Source organism: Dipodomys spectabilis, unplaced genomic scaffold, assembly GCF_019054845.1.
Source record: "Dipodomys spectabilis isolate Male_0828 unplaced genomic scaffold, ASM1905484v1 ptg000108l, whole genome shotgun sequence".
NCBI classification, from domain to species: domain Eukaryota; kingdom Metazoa; phylum Chordata; class Mammalia; order Rodentia; family Heteromyidae; genus Dipodomys; species Dipodomys spectabilis.
This window is the reverse complement of record NW_024870785.1, coordinates 10,873,334-10,893,663: the sequence shown is the minus strand read 5'-3', so window position 1 is coordinate 10,893,663 and position 20,330 is coordinate 10,873,334. Positions and strand designations below refer to the sequence as shown.

At 44.0% G+C, this 20,330-nt stretch overlaps 1 protein-coding gene across 3 annotated transcripts in view; it reads right to left on the bottom strand.

Annotated features, from left to right (window-relative positions):
* Positions 1–19,914, bottom strand: part of Tmod3 (tropomodulin 3) — a 53,986-nt gene extending 34,072 nt beyond the window's left edge. For all 3 annotated transcript variants that reach the window (XM_042687613.1, XM_042687615.1, XM_042687616.1), the window contains exons 1-2: positions 19,714–19,914; positions 14,677–14,752 (exon numbers count right to left, since the gene is read on the bottom strand). The gene's annotated coding sequence lies outside the window, so the exon portion shown is untranslated. The remainder of the gene's footprint in view (positions 1–14,676; positions 14,753–19,713) is intronic.
* Positions 19,915–20,330: the final 416 nt, after the last annotated feature.

Below are 20,330 nucleotides of genomic sequence, written 5' to 3'. Positions count from 1 at the left end.
AAAAGAAATCTGCTTCTCTCCTGGGCCCCTCTCTATGCTGAAAGCACAACCCAAGTGCACTGGAAAGAGGCCATTAATAAGATGCCTCTTCTCTTTTTTTCAGTTCCTGCTCTTATCATGGATCCATAAGATGATCTGCTGTCTGGCAATGGTACACATCAACAGTAGTGTCACAATAAAGTTTAAGTGCAGCCAAGCACTAGTGGTTCATGTCTGTAATTTAGGAGGCTGAGATCTGAACAAGGTTTGAAGCCAGCCAGGAAAGTCCATGAGATCCATGTACATATGGTATGTGTGTGTGTATGTATGTATGTATATATGTATGTCATGAGGCTTGGACTCAGCCTGAGCACTGTCCCTGAGCACTTTTGCTCAAGGCTAACACTCTATCACTTTGAGCCACAGTGCCATTTCTGGTTGTCCGTTGGTTAACTGGAGATAAGATTCTCATGGACTTTCCTGCCCAGGCTGGCTTTGAACCATGATCCTCAGAGCTCTCCCACCTGAGTAGCTAGGACTGCAGGCGTGAGCCACTGGTACCCGGCTCCATGAGACTATATCTCCAATTAACCACTAAAAAGCCAGAAGTAGAGCTGTGGTACAAGGGGTAGAACACTTCCCTTTAGTGAAAAAGCTAAAGGACAAGCATTTAGGACCTGAGTTGAAGCCCTAGTACTAGTACACATTCATGCATACACACATAAATTTCAAGTATCTAACTACTGTCTGTATCTTAATTTTATTGTTCTTTATCTTTTCCTTTTTGGCTTTTGAGCACAGATCTCTCTGTACAGCTCAGTGTGGCCCTGAACTCTCATCCTTCTTCCTCCAACCTCTCAGGTACTGGGATTATAGGCTTACTACATCTCCAAACCTGGCTTAAATAAATTTTATACACAAGTCTCTCAAGAAGACTGTCCAATAGAAAAATAGGTTTAGAAAATGGAGCTGGAATTTAGGAAAGAGGTTTTGTGAAGCATATTTCATAAAAGCTTTTGATTTCAGGTCATATTCTAAGGTGTCTTAGAGGAGTACCCCATTTCTAGTCCTTAAACTTGGCCTACTTTTCTCTAGTACAAGAAATCCTTTATGCTTAACAAAAGACCCCAAGCATTCCACTTTCAAAACTCAGTGCCCTGAGAACTCTGGAAAACCAGAGAGAAACTCGATAGCTGAGAATACAGGGAGAGAATTCAGTGCTCCCTATTGATTTTTAGGTTATGCTTGTTCACTCATTTTTTAAGGAACCATGCAACCAACTGCTGTATGCTGATGCCGTGTATGATAAAAGAAAAGGAAATACTGTGTGTGATTGTGTGTGTGTGTGTGTGTGTTGGTCCTGGGACTCAAACTCAGGGCCTGGCACTGTCCCTGAGCTTTTTTTGCGCAAGGCCAGAGCTTTACCACTTGAGCCACAACTTTACTTCCAGTCTCTTGGTGGTTAAATGAAGAGTCTCATGGACTTTCCTGCCAGGCTACCTTTGAATCATGATCTCAGCCTAAGCCTCTTAAGTATCAAGAATTGCAAGCATGAGCACCAGTACCCAGCCTGTCTATGCCACACCCCACTAATAGCAAGAAATGCTTTTGTGAAAGGTTCTCTAATTTAAGGAATTTTAGCCCAAAGGTAGTGTATGTTTAGCATTCATGAGGCAGTGGCATTCAATGCCCAGAACCACACACAGAAAGAAGGAAAGAAGGAAAGAGAGAAGGAAGGAAGGAAAGAAGGAAAAAAGAAAGAAAAAAAGAAATATCTCAAGAGAGGGAGAGAGAGAGAGAGAGGGAGAGAGAGAGAAAGAAAGAAAGAAAGAAAGAAAGAAAGAAAGAAAGAAAGAAAGAAAGAAAGAAAGAAAGAAAGAAAGAAAGAAAGAAAGAAAGAAAGGGAAAAAGAAAGAAAGGAAAAAGAAAGGAGAGCAAAAAAGGGACAAGGAAAACAAGATAAAAAAGAATTCTAGAGGGCTGGGAAGGTGGCTCAGTGGTAGAGCGCTTGCCTTGCATGCTCGAGGCCCTGGGTTCGATTCCTCAGCACCACATAAGCAAAAAGAAAAAAGCCGGAAGTGGCGCTGTGGCTCAAGTGGTAGAGCGCTAGCCTTGAGCTGAAGAGCTGAGGGACAGTGCCCAGGCCCAGAGTTCAGGCCCCACGACCGGACCCAAAAAAAAAAAAAAAAGAATTCTAGAACATTAATTTTGTAAACAATCTATGAAATCAGTAACAAAAAGTCATTGGAAGAAGTTACATAATTACATATTCTCTCATGTTCCACAGCTTGTCGCTAAAGGCCCTAATTGAAACCCTGAAACTGGGATTGAAGCCAATTTTGGGATATTTTTTTTTCTCCTGGAGATTTTTTCCCTAAGGAAATATCAGGGGAAACAGCAGGCTTTCAAAGCTCCATATCTCTAGACCTTGCCCCTCCCAAGGACGGGTTCCAGGACCTAGAGAAATTTCCAGAATCTCATAAAGAGAGGAAGTAAAAACACTGCCTTACAAAGAAAGCCCACTTTCCCAGGCTCTGAACAGAGCCTTGCTGGACATTCCGTTCTTACCTTACAGCTCTTACTGTAGTTTGGTTCTGGTGTCACCTGAAACATTGCTTTTAACATTTCACTGCTTTACTTATAAAATCTTCCTTGTTAAGTTTTTGGGTGATTTTGTTCAAACTCCCCCTTTCTGCTTCCAATAAGAATCGTCTGGGTCCATCTTGTAATGGAACCAGGTTGGTTTCCTCCCAAGTTCACCCCCCAGTTCACTGCCACCCCAAATTTTACCTCTCCATCCTGTCCAAACTGTACAATTGAAAGACTACCTCCACCCCTCAAGCCCCTCCACCCCTACTGTGTCTCTATCCTCCAAGGGCAAAGATGAACAATGTTCAGTGTACTATTTAAGCCTATGGCTTGCACTGACTCGTGTTCCAACCCGGCTGCAGTGCCTGCATGATCCTGTCTCACTCCTACATGGCAAAGGCATTTCACACCCATGTGCAGAGGCACAGCCTGCCTACTCAAGGATACCACTGGCATTACTCTCTTCAATTTCAGAAGCCTGGGGATATATCAAGCTTTGTTATCAGCAATTAATTTGCACATAAACAGGGAGAAGTAATTCTGATAGTTGTTTGAAGAGGCATGAGACTACTATTTGCATAGCATATCCAGATGCCTTTCGGGCAGGTAAGGAATATGAGGTTCCAGAGTAATTCTCAGGCAGGATAAATAAAAGCATGTACTGAGCTGGATCCTGATGGCTCACACTTGTAATCCTAGCTACTCAGGAGGCTGAGATCTGAGGATCACAGTTTGAAGTCAGCCGGGGCAAGAGAGTCCATGAGACGCTTATGTCTAATTTAAAAAGATGGAAGTGGAGCTATGGCTATCATGGTAGCTTTAAACAAAGAAGCTTAGGGACAAATGCTTAGGCTATAAATTCAAGCACCACGACTGGCACACACACAAGAAAGCAAAAGGTGACAATTCTTCAGGAAAATGGCCTTTCCCTACCTCCCCTGACCCTGGGCCCATCTTTTGAGAACATCATGCTTTTTACAATGAAGAGCTAAAATAGCAACAACAGGGGTGTTAGTAAGAGACCACCTGGCAGCCAGGAGCAACATCCAAATAAGCCATATACATACGTGGCCTTGGAAACAGAAAAGTATCAGAGCAAGACAACCATCCTCTTACAGACCACAGAAGGCACTGAAGAATCTGGTAGGAAAGGAGATTTGATATGATTAAACCATACACTGGAAATAATTTTATGTTCATATGGATGAATTTTATAGTATGTAAATTACTCCTTGATAAGTTTAGAAAAAACAGATAACTTGAGTGGAGTATTTGCACGTGGAGAAGCACCAACAGTCCAGAGGGATGGAGCACTCTCAGATTTTTATTGGAGATTTCAAGACAAAATGTACAAATCCTCTGGCTTGAAAGTAGAAATTTCTCCTGATAGTAACACCATAAACAATAAAGACCACCGAAACCTTTGAAATAACAGCCTTTCTGTAACACCTACACAGCGGGGAGGGGAAGAGGAAAAAGAGTGACCAATGGGTACCAAGTCACAGTCACAGAAGAACACGAAGTTCTGGTTTAGGACACAGTGAGCACAGATATTAGTGTGCTGCACATTTCAAAAAAAAAAAAGTGAGACGGATTTTGAAAGTTGATACCATAAAGAAATGATACATGTCTGAGAAGATACATTTGTCCTGATTTGAACATTATAAAATGTTCACATGTAACAAAACATGACATGGTACCCCATTCATATGTATAATCTTTGTTTTTAAGTATCAGTTTAAAAATTCTTTTAAATACAAACACATACAATTTTTTTTTTTTTTAAATCAAGCCATGTGAGACTACTGAAATAATGAGGACCACACAGCTAGAGGGGGCTGGGTTCTGGGAAATAAGTGGGAGGGAATGGAGGTGGAAAGAACAACATATTTAAGACCTGCGACAGCGGAAGCAAGCCCTACTGCTCAAAGAAGGGAAGTTCCAGGAACCCTCACTATTGGCCAAGATGCTTAGCTCACTGTCCCTGGGGTATAAGGTCTGCTTTGGCATCAGTTCTTCCAAAAGAGGCGAAAGGACATTTTTCCTTTAATAGCAAGTGAGAGAAGTCAAAGAGAGCCAACAGAGAAGTAAAAGACAACTTAATCCAATGCAGGGAAGGAAAGGAAGTTGCTGAGAGCTGGGGAGAAGGACCCAAATCAGAAGTTCAGGACAGTTTTAAAATTAACATTAGGACAACTTGAAATTATTATTTTAAAATTTATCACACAAAGCCGGCGCCAGTGGCTCACACACACCTGTAATCCTAGCTACCCCGGAGGCTGAGATCTGAAAATCGTGGTTCAAAGCCAGCCCAGGCAGGAAAATCTACTGGACTTTTTTTTTTTTTTTTTTGTCAGTTGTGGGGCTTGAACTCTGGGTCTGGGCACTGTCCCTCAGCTCAAGGCTAGCTGCTCTAACACTTGAGCCTCAGCACCACTTCTGGTTTGTGAGTGGTTTATTGGCGATAAGAGTCTCACAGGCAGGAAAGTCCGAGCAGACTCTGAATCATGATCCTCAGAGCTCATCCTCCTGAGTAGCTAGGATTACAGGCGTGAGCCACTGGTGCATGGCTGGGGAACTATTCTTGTCCCTCCATTTCTTCATCTGCAAAATGAAAACACTTAAAGAGTACTTCTACTTCACAGGGTTTATATGTTAACTTATTAAATGAAGTAAATGCATAGTTAACATGTCCTAATACAGATAAAAGTGATAGAAACAAAGCTAATAATGTCATGATCTTCAGAGTGTTTTGTTTTGTTTTGTGGTACTGGGGATTGAACTCAGCTTTGTTTTGTGGTACTGGGGATTGAACTCAGCTTTGTGCTTGCCTAGCAAGTGCTCTACAACTACAGCCATGTTCCCAGCCCCGTCAAAGTTCATTTTTAAGGGATGCTTCATTAGTCCAGAAATCCGACAGAGGCTGGGTGAGAAAGATAAAGATTTAAAAGAGATACAGAAAAGTAAATGATATACATAAAGCATCAGAAGAGGGCTATCAGTCAACATTCCACCCAAACTTGTACCAATATTTACTTTATCATACCATAATCATTTGTGTAAATACCTATCTTTGTTTTGGAACACAAATGCTTCAAGATTAGGGACTAATTTTTACACTATCAGTCCAAAAAACAATGCCTAAAACATGATGAATCCTAAATTAATGTAAAATAATCAGGGGGAGGTATTCTTTAAGCTTTCAGAGTAAGGTTGGGAATACCTGGTTTGACTATATCTTAATTTGGGTAGAGACAATAAATTAATCTGTATTTCTCTTAAAATAGCTAATTTACTTTAAACTTGCTCTACTTTCTATAAACTTAGAAATTTCCAAATGCTAAAACAAATGTTAGTAACTTACTTTAAATATTGTTTTAGATAGCCTGTCATGGCTTCAAGTTAACCATAAAAAGTCAAAAGGCCAGGCACTTATAGCAATATACAGATATTAGTTGTTTTAGCTGTTGAGCTACTTGATGCAATTCAGGGATGGAAGGAAGGAAGGAAGGAAGGAAGGAAGGAAGGAAGGAAGGAAGGAAGGAAGGAAGGAAGGAAGGAAGGAAGGAAGGAAGGAAGGAAGGAAGGAAGGAAGGCAGGCAGGCAGGCAGGCAGGCAAGGAGGGAGGGAGGGAGGGAGGGAGGGAGGGAAAGGTAAAGCACATATGTGGTCTCTTTCTTCTACATTCTCTTCTTTCTGGCCTTGGGTACCAAAACAAGCACGTTTTGGATAATCAAACCCAAACTCCCCATCCTGAACTACCCTTACTCCAGCTCCTATGAAGTATACAGCCTTAGTAAGCACTCAACATCCCAAATGCCTGGGCACCAGTGGCTCACACCTGTAATCCTAGCTACTAAGGAGGCTGAGATCTGAGGACTGCAGCTCAAAGCCAGCCTGGGAAGGAAAGTCTGTGAGACTCTTATCTCCAATTGACCATCAGAACAACAGAAGTGGTGCTGTGGCTCAAGTGGTAGAGCACTCACCTTGAGCTGAAGAGCTCAGGGACAACACTCAGGCCCAGAGTTCAAGCCCCACACAGACAAAATGAAACAAAACAAAACAAACAAACAACAACAACAACAAAACCACCACAGCCATCAAAGCTGTTTGGGACAAAGAACATCCCCAATCCAAGCATTATGGGTCCCACTCTAACACTTCCTTCTCCAGGATTTGGAAAGCTGGAAGATAAAAATCTAACAAATTATGTCATCAAATCTAAAAGTAGCCTGGTAACATTTCAACTGAAGGTAGAGGGGAAACCTTGGCCATGAGAAAGCAGAAAATAGCACTGTACAGGGAAGAGAACAGAAAGCTGGACAGGGATGGGGTGGTGCAGATGCTAGCCTCAGGCACATGATTAAAGAGGACTCCAAAAACTTCAGTAATCAAGAGAAATTACGTTGTTACTTCAGACCATCTTTTAACAACAAAACTGACACTCTAGCATGGAGTAGAGGCTTGGAAAGGAGCCAAAGAAAATCCAGGCAAGCCAGGGGGTAGGGCACTTACAAGTGCCTGTCCTGGGTTCTACCTATATAATTCATTTCAGAGAGCTCAGTGGCTTTACAGTAATAACCCACTATAACTCCCAACCCCAACACCACAGCAAGCTAGCTGTGGTGGGTTTGTGATCCCTCAAGCCCCAGAACCTTGACTAATGCACTCTATTTAGGAAAACAGAACATGCACAAAAAGCTATTTTTAAAAAATCAAGGCAATATATAATTAGCTCCCAAAAGGTTGGGTCTAACTATTAGTGCTACCAAAATTCAGAGATCACTGTGGGTGGTCAGAAAAAGATAGGCTAGGCTAGATCAATGAGGAAGATTACACACACACACACACACACACACACACACACACACACACACAGAGCAAAGAGATCAAAGCTGACTAAAATAAGGGTGAGGGCTGGGAAGGTGGCTCAGTGGTAGAGTGCTTGCCTTGCATGCGTAAGGCCCTGGGTTCTATTCCTCAGCACCACAGAAGCAGAAAAAGCTGGAAGTGGCTCAAGTGGTAGAGCACTAGCCTTGCGCTAAAGAGCTGAGGGACAGTGCCCAGGCCCAGAGTTCAGGCCCCACAACCAACAAAAATAAAATAAGGGAAGTGGCGCCGTGGCTCAAGCGGTAGAGCGCTTGCCTTGAGCTGAAGAGTGCAGGGACAGCGCCCAAGCCTAGAGTTCAAGCCCCACGACCGACCAAAAAAATAAAATTAAAAAATAAAATAAGGATGAGGATGAAAGAAGAAAAGTAAAGGGAATGGGATGTGATATTTGCCTACTCTGTATTATAGCCAAGAAAAAAAAAAATCAGCACATCTTCAAGCTTTTCTGCATCCAGTCCAGAGATCACATCATTCCATTACACCTGAAATATCCTTTCCCCTTCATGGTCAAACCTGTTTATATTCTTCAAGAGTCACTTCTTTGATGAGCCTTGTGTCCTACACAAAGGACATGCAAACAAGAACTAAGGTGTTAGAAGTGGGAATAGCAAGAGAAAGGGTGGAGACAGGGGGAGGCAGGGAGAGACTGAATGTGGTTTCTGAGGCAGGAGGGACAGCTAAGAGGCTGAATTCAGTGACAGGAACTGTTCTCTGGAGGATAGCAAACCACCCCCAAGAATCCACTTGGGATATCTGACCATATCCTTCAAGGAAATTAAGATCCTTTGACAAGGAGCTGAACCAGAGGCCTTACAAATGTTAAAGCATCTGTGCATTTCTGTGTAGGGTTCTGAGATTTTTTCTCCAATAAACTGTAGGTCTTTGGGGGCGGGGCGGGTGGGGGGGGAGGGGAAGCAGAAAACAAGAAGCTGGCTACAAAATAATCACTTGCTGATATGTCCCAAATTAGGCCTTCCTCCCTCACCCGACTAGATCTGGTATCCCAGTGCCCATAGCAGGTCCACTGAAGAGGAAAGGGTGGGGTGTCTTTAAGAACTCTGGGTTAAGAGGCCATCATGACTGAAAACAAGTTCTAGAGTTGTATGATGCTCGACCAGGGTGAGCTTGACATGACACACCGGCGTGAGGAGCCCCAGCTCCCTTTGCTGGGATCATGTCAAGGGAATACCGCTTTATGATTCCTCGGCTCAAGCTGTGACACCACACCCAAGAAACTATTTTATTGGTTATTATTTTCCAGGTGGAAATGTGTCAGTGTGTAATTATTAGTTATAATATCCTGCTTAAAAGAATTGTTATGCAATAGGTAAAGAAGGTATATGATACAATCCTACCTTCAAATCTATGTATCAATTAATATAGTCCTACTAGACAGCTGCTACAAGGTAAACAAACAAACAAACACGTGAAAGCTTTGGAAAATGGACTTGTCTTGTTAGGTATCAGGACAATATTAATTACTTCAACTCATTAGTCTGGCCCACCTTGATTCCATTTTCTCACCCTTCAGGAACTGTGTTCCCTGGCATGTACTTGCAACGATATTACAGCTTTAAATATAACTGAATAGAAAACTGTAAAGGGGGGCTGGGAAGGTAGCTCCGTGGTACAGTGCTTGCCTTGCATCCATGAAGCCCTGGGTTCAATTCCTCAGCACCACATAAGCAGAAAAACTGGAAGTGGCGCTGTGGCTCAAGTGGTAGAGCACTAGCCTTGAGCTGAAGAGCTGAGGGACAGTGCCCAGGCCCAGAGTTCAGTCCCCACGACCGACACCCCCCCCCCCAAAAAAAAAAAAACTGTCAAGAGTTAGCACTGTGTATCGTTTGTCTTCATGTGTTTGTGAACCTTTCTTAGTGAGTGGATATACGAATCTGAGTATGTAAATGTGAGCCCTGAGTATAGGTCATGTGATGCACAGCTAGGGAAGAAGCCTGACAATATTTCAGAAAGTTTCAACACAAATTGTTCAGAATACAAGACTGGAAGAAGCCAGTCACAAAAGACCATATGATATATGTGAAATCTCCAGAACAGGCAGATTCATAAAAATAGTACATTACTGGTTGCACAGGGTTGGGAGGAAGTAAGTAGTGACTGATAGTTAGGTAAGGGGTTTCTTTACAGTGTTATGAAAATGTTCTAAAGTAGATCGTGGCAATGATCGTACAACTCTACAGATACTAAAATCCACCAAAACAAAGTCTAAATGGATGAAATGTATAGCATACAAAGATTAATGAAGTTGTTAAACTATTAGAGAGAAGATACATGAAAAATGAATAAGAAAATCAAAGTTGTCTGGCATTTTCCACAGAAGGGTAACCTTGTCTTTGAAAAACTTGGTTCATTTCTGCTTTTATTTGAGTTAAATGGTGGGAGTCAGGATTCCTCCCACCCCCTCACCAAATCTGTTAATCTTTTTTCTCCATCCAGTCTTTTTTGTGTTAATTATTAAGAAGGGTGGTTCCCATAAAGGAGAAAGCAGTCACTAGTTACTACTCAGTTTCTGAACAAAAAATAATATACCGCTATGATCACAATCATATCAAAGTATATATCACAATCATATCAAAGTATGTATGTGAGTGAATAAGGCTGGAAGGGAATGAGACAAATGAAAATAATTACATTAGAGTAATGATATTGGGGTGACATCCTTCTAAAAATAGTATTTTGTTGTGTTTTTAGTAAATAAGACATAGAAGAAAAAGACAACAACCCTATCTCCTTAGAAATTATTCTAAAACGTATTCAGGAACTGAAGGTCCCAAAGGCTTGGAATGGACAGGATAAAAATATAGAAACTAAAACACAAGCCAAGTACAAGTGGCTCACACTTATAATCCTAACTACTTAGGAAGCCAAGATCTGAGAATTGTGGTTCAAAGCCAGCATGGGCAGAAAAGTCTATAAGACCCATCTCCAATTAATCACCAAAAAGTCAAAAGTGGAGCTGTGGCTAAAGTTGGTAGAGTGTTAGTCTTGAGTAGAAAAAGCTAAGGGACAACACCCAAACCCTGAATTCAAACTCAGTACTGGCATAAAACAAGGAAAAAAACATGTTTCATGTGTTTACATCTATTCCAACCAGGCTAATAAACAAGTCCTAAGCTTGCTCTAGTAGAGGCTTCAGTGGACAGAGGCTCTTTGGATTTACTCCTCCAAATCTGTCTTAATTATAAGACAAGGTGCAAAGGCAGCTAAATTAACTCTATTAACTCAGCTGCAGAAAAGCTATTTCAAATGCAAATTTATAATTAGCTTTCTTCTATCAGACAACACCTGACAGTATGCTCAGGATCAATCTTACTTTAATGGCAATCAGGAAGATATGCACATAAGTGTTCTTTTAGGATCCTGGGTCTGTTCTTAAGAAGTTGACAGGGCTAGGAATGTGGCTCAGTGGTAAGTGCTTGCCTTGCATGCATGAGGCCCTGGGTTCGATTCCTCAGCACCACATAAGCAAAAAGAAAAAAGCCAAAAGTGGTGCTGTGGCTCAAGTGGTAGAGCGCTAGCCTTGAGCTGAAGAGCTGAAGGACAGCACCCAGGCTGAGTTCAGGCCCCACGACCAGACCCAAAAAAAAGAAAAAAGAAGAAGTTGACAATATGATGGTAGCTGAGATCTGAGGATGGTGGTTTGAGCCTGGGCAGGAAAAGTCTGTGAAACTCTTATCTCCAATTCACCACCAAAAAGCTACAAGAAGAGGGTGTGGCTAAACTGGTAGAGTGCCAGCCTAAGCAAAGAAAGCCACAAGCAGAGCTTGAGCAAAAAAAAAAAGCCAGAAGTGGAGCTGTGGCTCAAGTTGTACAGTGTTTGCCTTGCGCAAAAAGAGCTCAGGAATAGTGCCCAGGCCCTCAGCTTAAGCCCCAAGGTTGGTACACACATGCACACACACAAAAGAATGACTCCATGGAAAAAAGAAGGCAAAAGATTTGGACAAACACACAGCAAAAGAAAATACTGTATAGGGGCTGGGAAGGTGGCTCAGAGGTAGAGTGCTTGCCTCTCATGCATGAGGCCCTGGGTTCAATTCCTCAGCATCACATAAGCAGAAAAAGCTGGAAATGGCTTTGTGGCTCAAGTGGTAGAGTGCTAGCCTTGAGCTGAAGAGCTGAGGGACAGCACCAAGGCCTAGAGTTCAGGCTCCATGACTGACAAAAAAAAAACAAAAACAAAACAAAACAAAAAAACTGTATAGGGGCTGGGAAGGTGGCTCAGTGGCAGAGCGCTTGCCTTGCATGCCTGAGGCCCTGGGTTCGATTCCTCAGCACCACATAAGCAAAAAGAAAAAAGCCAGAAGTGGTGCTGTGGCTCAAGTGGTAGAGCGCTAGCCTTGAGCTGAAGAGCTAAGGGACAGCGCCCAGGCCCAGAGTTCAGGCCCCACGACCGGACCCAAAAAAAGAAAAAAAAAAATGTATCGTCAATTAGCACATGATAAAACACTCAACATTCTCTCTTTTTTTTTTTTTTTTGTCGGTTGTGGGGCTTGAACTCTGACATGGGCACTGTCTCTGCACTCTTCAGCTCAAGGCAAATGCTCTACCACTTGAGCTACAGCTCCACTTGCGGTTTTCTGAGTGATTTACTGGAGATAAGAGTCTCACAGACTTTCCTGCCCGGGCTGGCTTTGAACCGTGATCATCAGATCTCAACCTCCTGAGTAGCTAGGATTGAAGGTGTGAGCCACCAGCACCCAGCTCAGTATTCTTATCAGGAAAATAGAAATTATAACCATAATGAAGAACCACTAGACAGCTTCTTGATACTAGTTAGTAGAAAAGCTACCAATCAGGGAAAATCAGATCTACCTATGCAGTTTGCAGGCAGCAAGATAAACTGATAAACTGATATACCAAAACCTGAAATAGGGGCAGGGGCTACAAAAGAATGAGGAAGAATAAAAGAGGAAATTAGTTCAGGACAGTACATCATTGGTGTCACAATCTTACAGGAAGAAGAAAGGAGACTCACAATCAGAAAGCCATCCAATTCTCACTAACCCGAGGCCAACCTCTGTAACAAGGAAGACAGTGGAAGAGAGCCAATATGACAGACATTGGCTACGCAGCCATCTTCCAAATGACCTGTCTATGTTACATGCTGTATTTCTTTTAATGGTTGGTTTTTTTGCCAGTCCTGGGGCTTCAACTCAGGGTCTGGGCCCTGTCCCTGAGCTGCTTTTGCTCAAGGCTGGCATTCTACCACTTGAACCACAGTGCCACTTCTGGCTTTTTCTGTTTATGTGCAACTAAGTAATCGAACCCAGGGTTTCATACATGCTAGGCAAGCACTCTACCAAAACCACATTCCTAGCCCAACCTGCTATATTTCTAATGAACTTTTTCTAACGTCTTTATTATGATCACATCTTCTCTGAATTCTTCTCTTCCCAGACCCAAGGGCTGAGCTTGCTTGTTTAGCTGCCCTAAACATTCTGGTAACACTCTAATATGATTGAATAAAAAGACTGGGCCGTTAGCATGCATCTGTAGTCCAAGATGCTCCTCCTATAGAGTCCCAACATTAGTTGACCCTGAGACTTCCAGAGGGAAGGAGAAGGCTAAAGGGAGAAAAAGAGGGAGAGGGGCTGGGAATGTGGCTTAGTGGTAGAGCGTTTGCCTCGCATGCCTAGCATGCATGAAGCTCTGAGTTTGATTCCTCAGTACTGTAGAAACAGAAAAAGCCAGAAGTGGCGCTGTGACTCAAGGGGTAGAGTACTAGCCTTGAGCAAAAAAAGCTCAGGGACAGTACCCAGGCCCTGAGTTCAAGCCCTAGGACTGGCAAAAAAAAAAAAAAAGAAAGAAAGAAAGAAAAGGAGGGAGAGAAAAGGAGAGAGGGAGGGAAAGAAGGAAGGAGGCAAAGAGGAAGACATGCTAAGATGGGCAGAGTAGCATTCCACTTCCAAACAGGCTTAATGATTTTGCTTCAAGTGAAACTCTCCAAGATCACACATGTGCTCTCAATTATATACTTCTATTGCTTCATTACTGTAAAAATACTTTTTAAAAAAACCTTCATGGATGCCAGACAGAGATAAACAGAGGTTCATAAACTTCATTTTTCCTAGGCAGCAAATTGGATTTGACTCTTTACAATTTTAATATATGCCTAACAGACTAATGGACTGGTATGAATTCAACAGGATTTTGGTTTCTATACCACTTTTCTATCAACAGGATGTTATACTTGTAATTTTAGAAAGGATCTGACACAGGACTAATACACTATATAAATCAAAGGTCAGCAAGAAGACCAATGAGACCAGGCCTGACAGTGTTCAGGTTACAATTACAACTACAGAATAATGCCCTCCTCAACTAAGAGAAAGCTCATATGCCAACAGTAGTGACTCAGAACTGTCATCCTAGCTACTCAGGAGGCTGATCTGAGGATCATGGTTCAAAGCCAGCCCAGGCAGAAAAGTCCATGAGACCCTTATCTCCAATTACCACCAAAAAGCCAGAAGTAGAGCTGTGGCTAAAATGGCAGAGCACTATCTTTGGGTGAAAGAGCCAAGCAGAAGCACAAGGCTCTGAGCTCAAGCACTAGTACTGGAACGAATGAACACACACACACACACACACACACACACACACACACACACAGAAAAACTTTGCTGGGTGCCAATGGTTCATGCCTGTAATCCTAGCTATTCAGGAGGCTGAGATCTGAGGACCATGGTTCAAACGCAGCTCAGGGGAGAAAGCCTATAAGAACTCTTAACTCGGGCTGGGAAGTTGGTTCAGTGGTAGAGTGCTTGCTTGCCTTGCATGCATGAGGCCCTGGGTTCCATTCCTCAGCACCACCTAAGCAAAAAGAAAAAAGCCGGAAGTGGTGCTGTGGCTCAAGTGGTAGAGCGCTAGCCTTGAGCTGAAGAGCTGAGGGACAGTACCCAGGCCCAGAGTTCAGGCCCCACGACTGGACCCCCCCCCCCCAAAAAAAAAAAAAAAGAACTCTTAACTCCAATTTACAACCAGAAAACTAGAAGTGGCATTTTGGCTCAAAGTGGTAGAGCACAAAAGCTCAGGGACAGCACCCTGGCTTGAGATGATCAAAACAAAAAACAAAAAATCCCCAAAACTTTATGAAGGCAACTGTTCATGCTGAAACAGATTTTGAGAAACTGAGAATTGTAAAAGTCATGGGTACTTAACTAGTATCACATTATGAGCACCAACCTTTAACATTACACATACCTTATGGGTGAAGTAAGATAGCTTGCAGCCCCTTAATCTCAGCTTCTCAGGAAGTGATCACAGTTCAAGGTTAGCCCTGGGCCAAAAAAAAGAGAGAGAGAGATCCAAATAGGGAAAAATAACTGAAGTGAAAAGGGTGGTTCAAGTGGTAGAGCACCTGTCTAGCAAACAGAAGGTACTGAGTTCAAAACCCTAAAATTGCCAATAAATAAGTAGCAAACACCTTAAAAATATGGCAAAATAATCTCCCTACTCTTAATATATAATATGATGCTAAGTTTAAAAAGTACAATCATTCAGGTTACAATGAATATACTGAGTTATTTCTGTTATACTGAATCTATGGTCTTATTTAAGTAAGGTAGTAGCTGAGAATTGAAAAAAAATCTTTTTTTTTTTTTCTGGCAGGGGGGGATGTTGGTTGTAGGGCTTGAACTCTGGGGCCTGGGCACTGTCCCTCAGCTCTTCAGCTCAAGGCTAGCGCTCTACCACGTGAGCCACAGCGCCACTTCCAGTTTTCTGGTGGTTTACTGGAGATAAGAGTACTGCCTAAGCTGGGCGCTGGTGGCTCACACCTGTAATCCTAACTACTGAAGAGGCTGAGATCTGAGGATCGAGGGTCAAAGCCAGCCCAGGCAGGGAAAGTCCGTGAGACTCTTATCTCCAATAAACCACTAGAAAACTGGAAGTGGCACTGTGGCTCAAGTGGTAGAGTGCTCACCTTGAGCTGAAGAGTTTGGGACAGTGCCCAAACCCAGAGTTCAGGCCCCATGACCGACAAGAAAGAGAGAGAGAGAGAGAGAGAGAGAGAGAGAGAAAGAATACTGCTTGAGCTAGCTTTGAACCTCAATCCTCAGATCTCAGCAACCTGAATAGCTAGGATTACAGGAGTGAGCCACCAGGACCGGGCTAAATAATCTTATTTTTTGATGTTATTTTGTGCTCTGAGGCTGGAACCTGAGCCTGGCTCATGCTAAGCAAGTACTCTACTACTGAGCTACTATTAAGCTAGCCTGAAAAAAAAAAGTTCTTGATTACAATAAAAACAATAATTGTACCTGGATTTGACCTAATCCCATTTGAGTTTGAATTAACTTCAGGTGAAGTGACTAATTATAGAGTAACGTGCTCCAATGGTCTAACATAAAAGATTAAAGAAAATTAAGTAATAGGTCCAGTAGCATCCTGAAGAACATATTTTTGTTCATTCATGCCTAGCACAGGGTTTGGATGATATATATTGCTAAAGAAATGAATTTAAATACACAGGTATTTTTTTTTTAAGGGAGGAAGGAAAGAATGAAGGGGGGGTGGGGGGAGGCGGGCTAGAAGATGTAGCTGAGTACTTGCCTAGCCGGAAAAAAAAAATCTAAGGCAGCTAGATAATCGTTAGGTTATCTGGCCATCATACTCATTTTTAAGATGAACTAGAAATCCTGACAGCTGTAAAAGCAACAATGTAAGGTGGGAGGAAGGAAAAACAAATGCAGGCTTGATACTCAGTAGACACTATGTGAAAAATAAACTATTCAACTTGTGAACCAGGGACAGGAGGGGAAAACTGGGGAAAAACAAAGGAAGGGGTGACACTGTCTCAAAATAAATGTATTTGTTATCTGGCTTATGAAATGGTAACCCCTCTGTAAAACACTTTACTAATAACAAAATTTTGTGTATATATTTTACTTATTTATTTATTTTATTGTCAGTCATAGGGCTTGAACTTTGGGCCTGTACTATCCCTAAGCTCTTCAGCTCAAGGCTAGCACTCTACCACTTGAGACACAGTGCCACTTCTGGTTTTCTGGTGGTTAATTGGAGATAAAAGTCTCACAGACTTGGGCTGGGAAGATGGCTCAGTGGTAGAGCGCTTGCCTTGCATGCATAAGGCCCTGGGTTCGATTCCTCAGCACCACATAAGCAAAAAGAAAAAAGCCGGAAGTGGTGCTGTGGCTCAAGTGGTAGAGCGCTAGCCTTGAGCTGAAGAGCTGAGGGACAGCGCCCAGGCCCAGAGTTCAGGCCCCACGACCGGACCCAAAAAAAAAGTCTCACAGACTTTCCTGCCTGGGCTGGCTTTGAACCATGATCCTCATATCTCAGCCTCCTGAGTAGCCAGGATTACAGGTGTGAGCCACCAGCGCCCGGGTGTGTGTGTGTGTGTGTGTGTGTGTGTGTGTGTGTGTGTGTGTGTGTGTGTGTGTGTGTGTGTGTGTGTGTGTGTGTGTGTGTGTGTGTGTGTGTGTGTGTGTGTGTGTGTGTGTGTTTTTAATTGTTGGTCGTGGGGCTTGAACTCTGGGCCTGGACACTGTCCCTGCCCTCTTCAGTTCAAGGCAAGCGCTCTACCTCTTGAACCACAGCACCACTTCCGGTTTTCTAGTGGTTTATTGGAGATCAGAGTCTCACAGACTTTTCTGCCCAGGCTAGCTTTGAACCATGATCCTCAGATCTCAGCCTACTGAGTAGCTAGGATTACAGGCGTAAGCCACCGGCACCCTGCTATGTGTATATATTTTAAAGACAGGTAAAAGAAGCCAGGTTGCTGGTGGCTCACACCTGTAATCCAAGCTACTCAGGATGCTAGGATCAGAGGATCCTGATAGAAGCCAGCCCAGGTAGTAAAGTCCACGACTCTTTTTTTTTTTTTTTGCCAGTCATGGGGCCTGAACTCTGGGCCTGGGCGCTGTCCCTCAGCTCTTCAGCTCAAGGCTAGCACTCTACCACTGGAGCCACAGCACCACTTCTAGGTTTTTCTGCTCATGTGGTGCTGAGGAATCAAACCCAGGGCCTCATACATGCAAGGCAAGCACTCTACCACTGAGCCACCTTCCCAGCCCCAAGTCCACGACTCTTATTTTCAACCAACTACCAAAAAAAAGTCAGAGTGAAGCTGTCTCAAGTGACAAGAGTTCTTAAGCAAAAAGCCAAGCAAGCCAGGTGCCAGTGGCTCATCCCTATAATCCTACCTACTCAAGAAGCTGAGATCTAAGGATCACTGCTCCTATCAACCTAGGACAGTAAAGGCTGTGAGACCCGTAACTCTGATTAACCACCTAAAAACCAGAAGTGAGGAGGGAGGAAAGAGGGAGAAAAATCAGGGAGGGGGTAACAAATTTGACAAGAAGTGTACTCACTATCTTACCTATGTAACTGTAACCCCTCTGTACATCACCTTGACAATAAGATTAAAAAAAACAAAAAAACAAAAACCAGAAGTGGAGCGTGGCTCAAAGTGGGAAAGCACTAGCTAGCCCTGAGCAAAAATGCTCAGGAGCAGGGGCTGGGAAGGTGGCTCAGTGGTAGAGCGCTTGCCTTGCATGCTCAAGGTCCTGAGTTCGATTCCTCAGCACCACATAAGCAAAAAAAGAAAAAAGCCGGAAGTGGCGCTGTGGCTCAAGTGGTAGAGCACTAGCCTTGAGCTGAAGAGCTGAGGGACAGTGCCCAGGCCCAGAGTTCAGGCCCCATGACCGGACCAAAAAAAAAAAAATGCTCAGGAGCAGCATCTAGGATTTAAGTCCCACTACCAGGACTCAGGAGCAGCACTCAGAGTTTAAGTCCCACTAACAATAAATAAATAAAATAAAGCCAAGGGGAAACCAAGAGGTTCTGAGTTCAAATCACAGTACTAGCAGCTGTGTGCACCTGTATGCAAACACACACACACACACACCCTAGAAGCTACAAGGGCTAGAATATAATGCAACTCACAGTTTAATTCTTTTCATTTCTTTAGAAGAAATATCTTAGAGGGCTGCTTCTAATATCTTAATAACTGTGTGTGTGTTCTTATGAAGAAGTATAGGATTAAGAGAATTTAGAAAGAATAGGGAAGAGTAAATGAGCCTGGGTACACTTAATTTTCTAAATTTTAGTTCTGACAGGCCAATTAATTCATTTAATCTGCCCTCCCCCAAAAAATTTTAAAAAAGCAAATCTGAAGGGTTCTCAGAAAAAGAAATATGAGTTGCAGAAAAAAACATCACAGACCAAAAGGAGTCTTCACCAAACCCATTTAAATCACCACAGGCTGATTTTCTGATTTCCTGTTTTAAGTATAACCTCCTGGGATAAGTTTTACTGCCCGCACACATTACCAGATGACTTTTGGTGTTAAGAGACGTCAAGGGCAAGTTGTTGGAAATATGAGTCTTGACTAAACATTACAAAAAGGATTAAAAAAAAAAAAAAAGGCGGGGGGTGTGGGTGGGAACGGGAGGTCTGGGAGGAAGAGACTGTGGCTGTTTCCCATTTCGATCTGTAATCAGAATTGCAGACTTTTGCTTACCCAGCCCAGTCACGTCCTCAGACACAAACCAGCATGCAAACAGCACAGCTGGACGCAGCTGGACGGGCCCGGGGCCCAGGATGTATTCTCAAATCCAAGCCGCCACATCAAACGAGAAAGAAAATTCAGAAAGCAAGCAAGAAAGAAAGAAAAGCCAAAAAACGGCCCAGGCAGGACGGACCAGATTTCAATCACAAAAGCGTGTGAGCCTCAAGTTTCTGTTTTGTTTTTCTTTTTCTTTTTTAATGTCTTTTTCTTCAACTTTACACTAGAAGAAACCTTTCAAGAGAAGGAGAGAAGGGGGTGATGGTGAGAAAAACTCTTTAAGAGGAGAGTCCCCGGTTGGGGTGGGGTGGGGTAAAGGTGGAGACCCAGTGGGGGGGGGGGGGGTCCACAGAACCTCAGGCCTTGTAGGCGCCCTGGGAGGAGCCCCGAGGCCGGTCTCGAACCCAAGGCGACCCCCGGATGGCCCCGTGATTCCAACCATTTGCAGGTTCGCGCGCTTCGACGGGCGGGCGACGCCCCAGCGCACCCCACCACCCCGATCGCGGCGGCGGGCTCGTTCCGAGGCCGCCCCTCCCCCGCAGCGTCCCCCCCCTCCCCCGGTTTCCTGAACCCAGGGGCCTCGTTGGAGGTCGGAGACGGGAAACCCCGGCGGCTGCAGGGCAGCGGCCGGCTCGGCCCGTGCAGCTCCCGGCCGCGCCCGCCGCGCCCGCCGCCACACTTCCTGGAAAGCACCGCGGGGCTGAACTTACCTGACTGACGCCCGCCCCCCCTCCCGGGGCCGCCACCGACTTCCTTCACTGACCCGCGGGAACTGCGGGCCCCACGCGCCGCAACTCGGTTCCCAGCAGCCCCCGCCGGACCGCAGAGCCGGCCTCTTGAGGGAGTTTCCCCGACCCACTCGCCAGCAGCGGCCCCGGCTCGGCTCGTCTACGCCGTCCGTGAGGCTAGTTCTCCGCCCTGCGCCTCCGCCGACACGCGCCTGCGCGCTCCCGGCGCGCGCGCGAGGCATCCCGGGAGTTGTAGTCCCAGCGAAAGGAGGGCGGAGGAGGTTCCTTGCAGACCAGGTCCTGATATTACTACCATAGTGACAAGACTTTTGGAAGCCACGGACGATGCCAAGCCTTAGAAGACAATGCTTTCTTTCTTTCTTTCCTTCTTTCTTTCTTTTTTGTTTTAATTAGCACACAGGAATAGAACAGGAAGGTCTTGTTGTGGTATGTCTTTACATGCATACACACAGCTCTACCACTTAAGCCAGACACATCCCCAGTCCCCAGAGGTGTATGCCATAGGGCTGAGAAATAGAATCATTCTTCTGTACACGCCAAGGTTGATAACAGTTGTCACTATCAAAGGTCAGACTTCT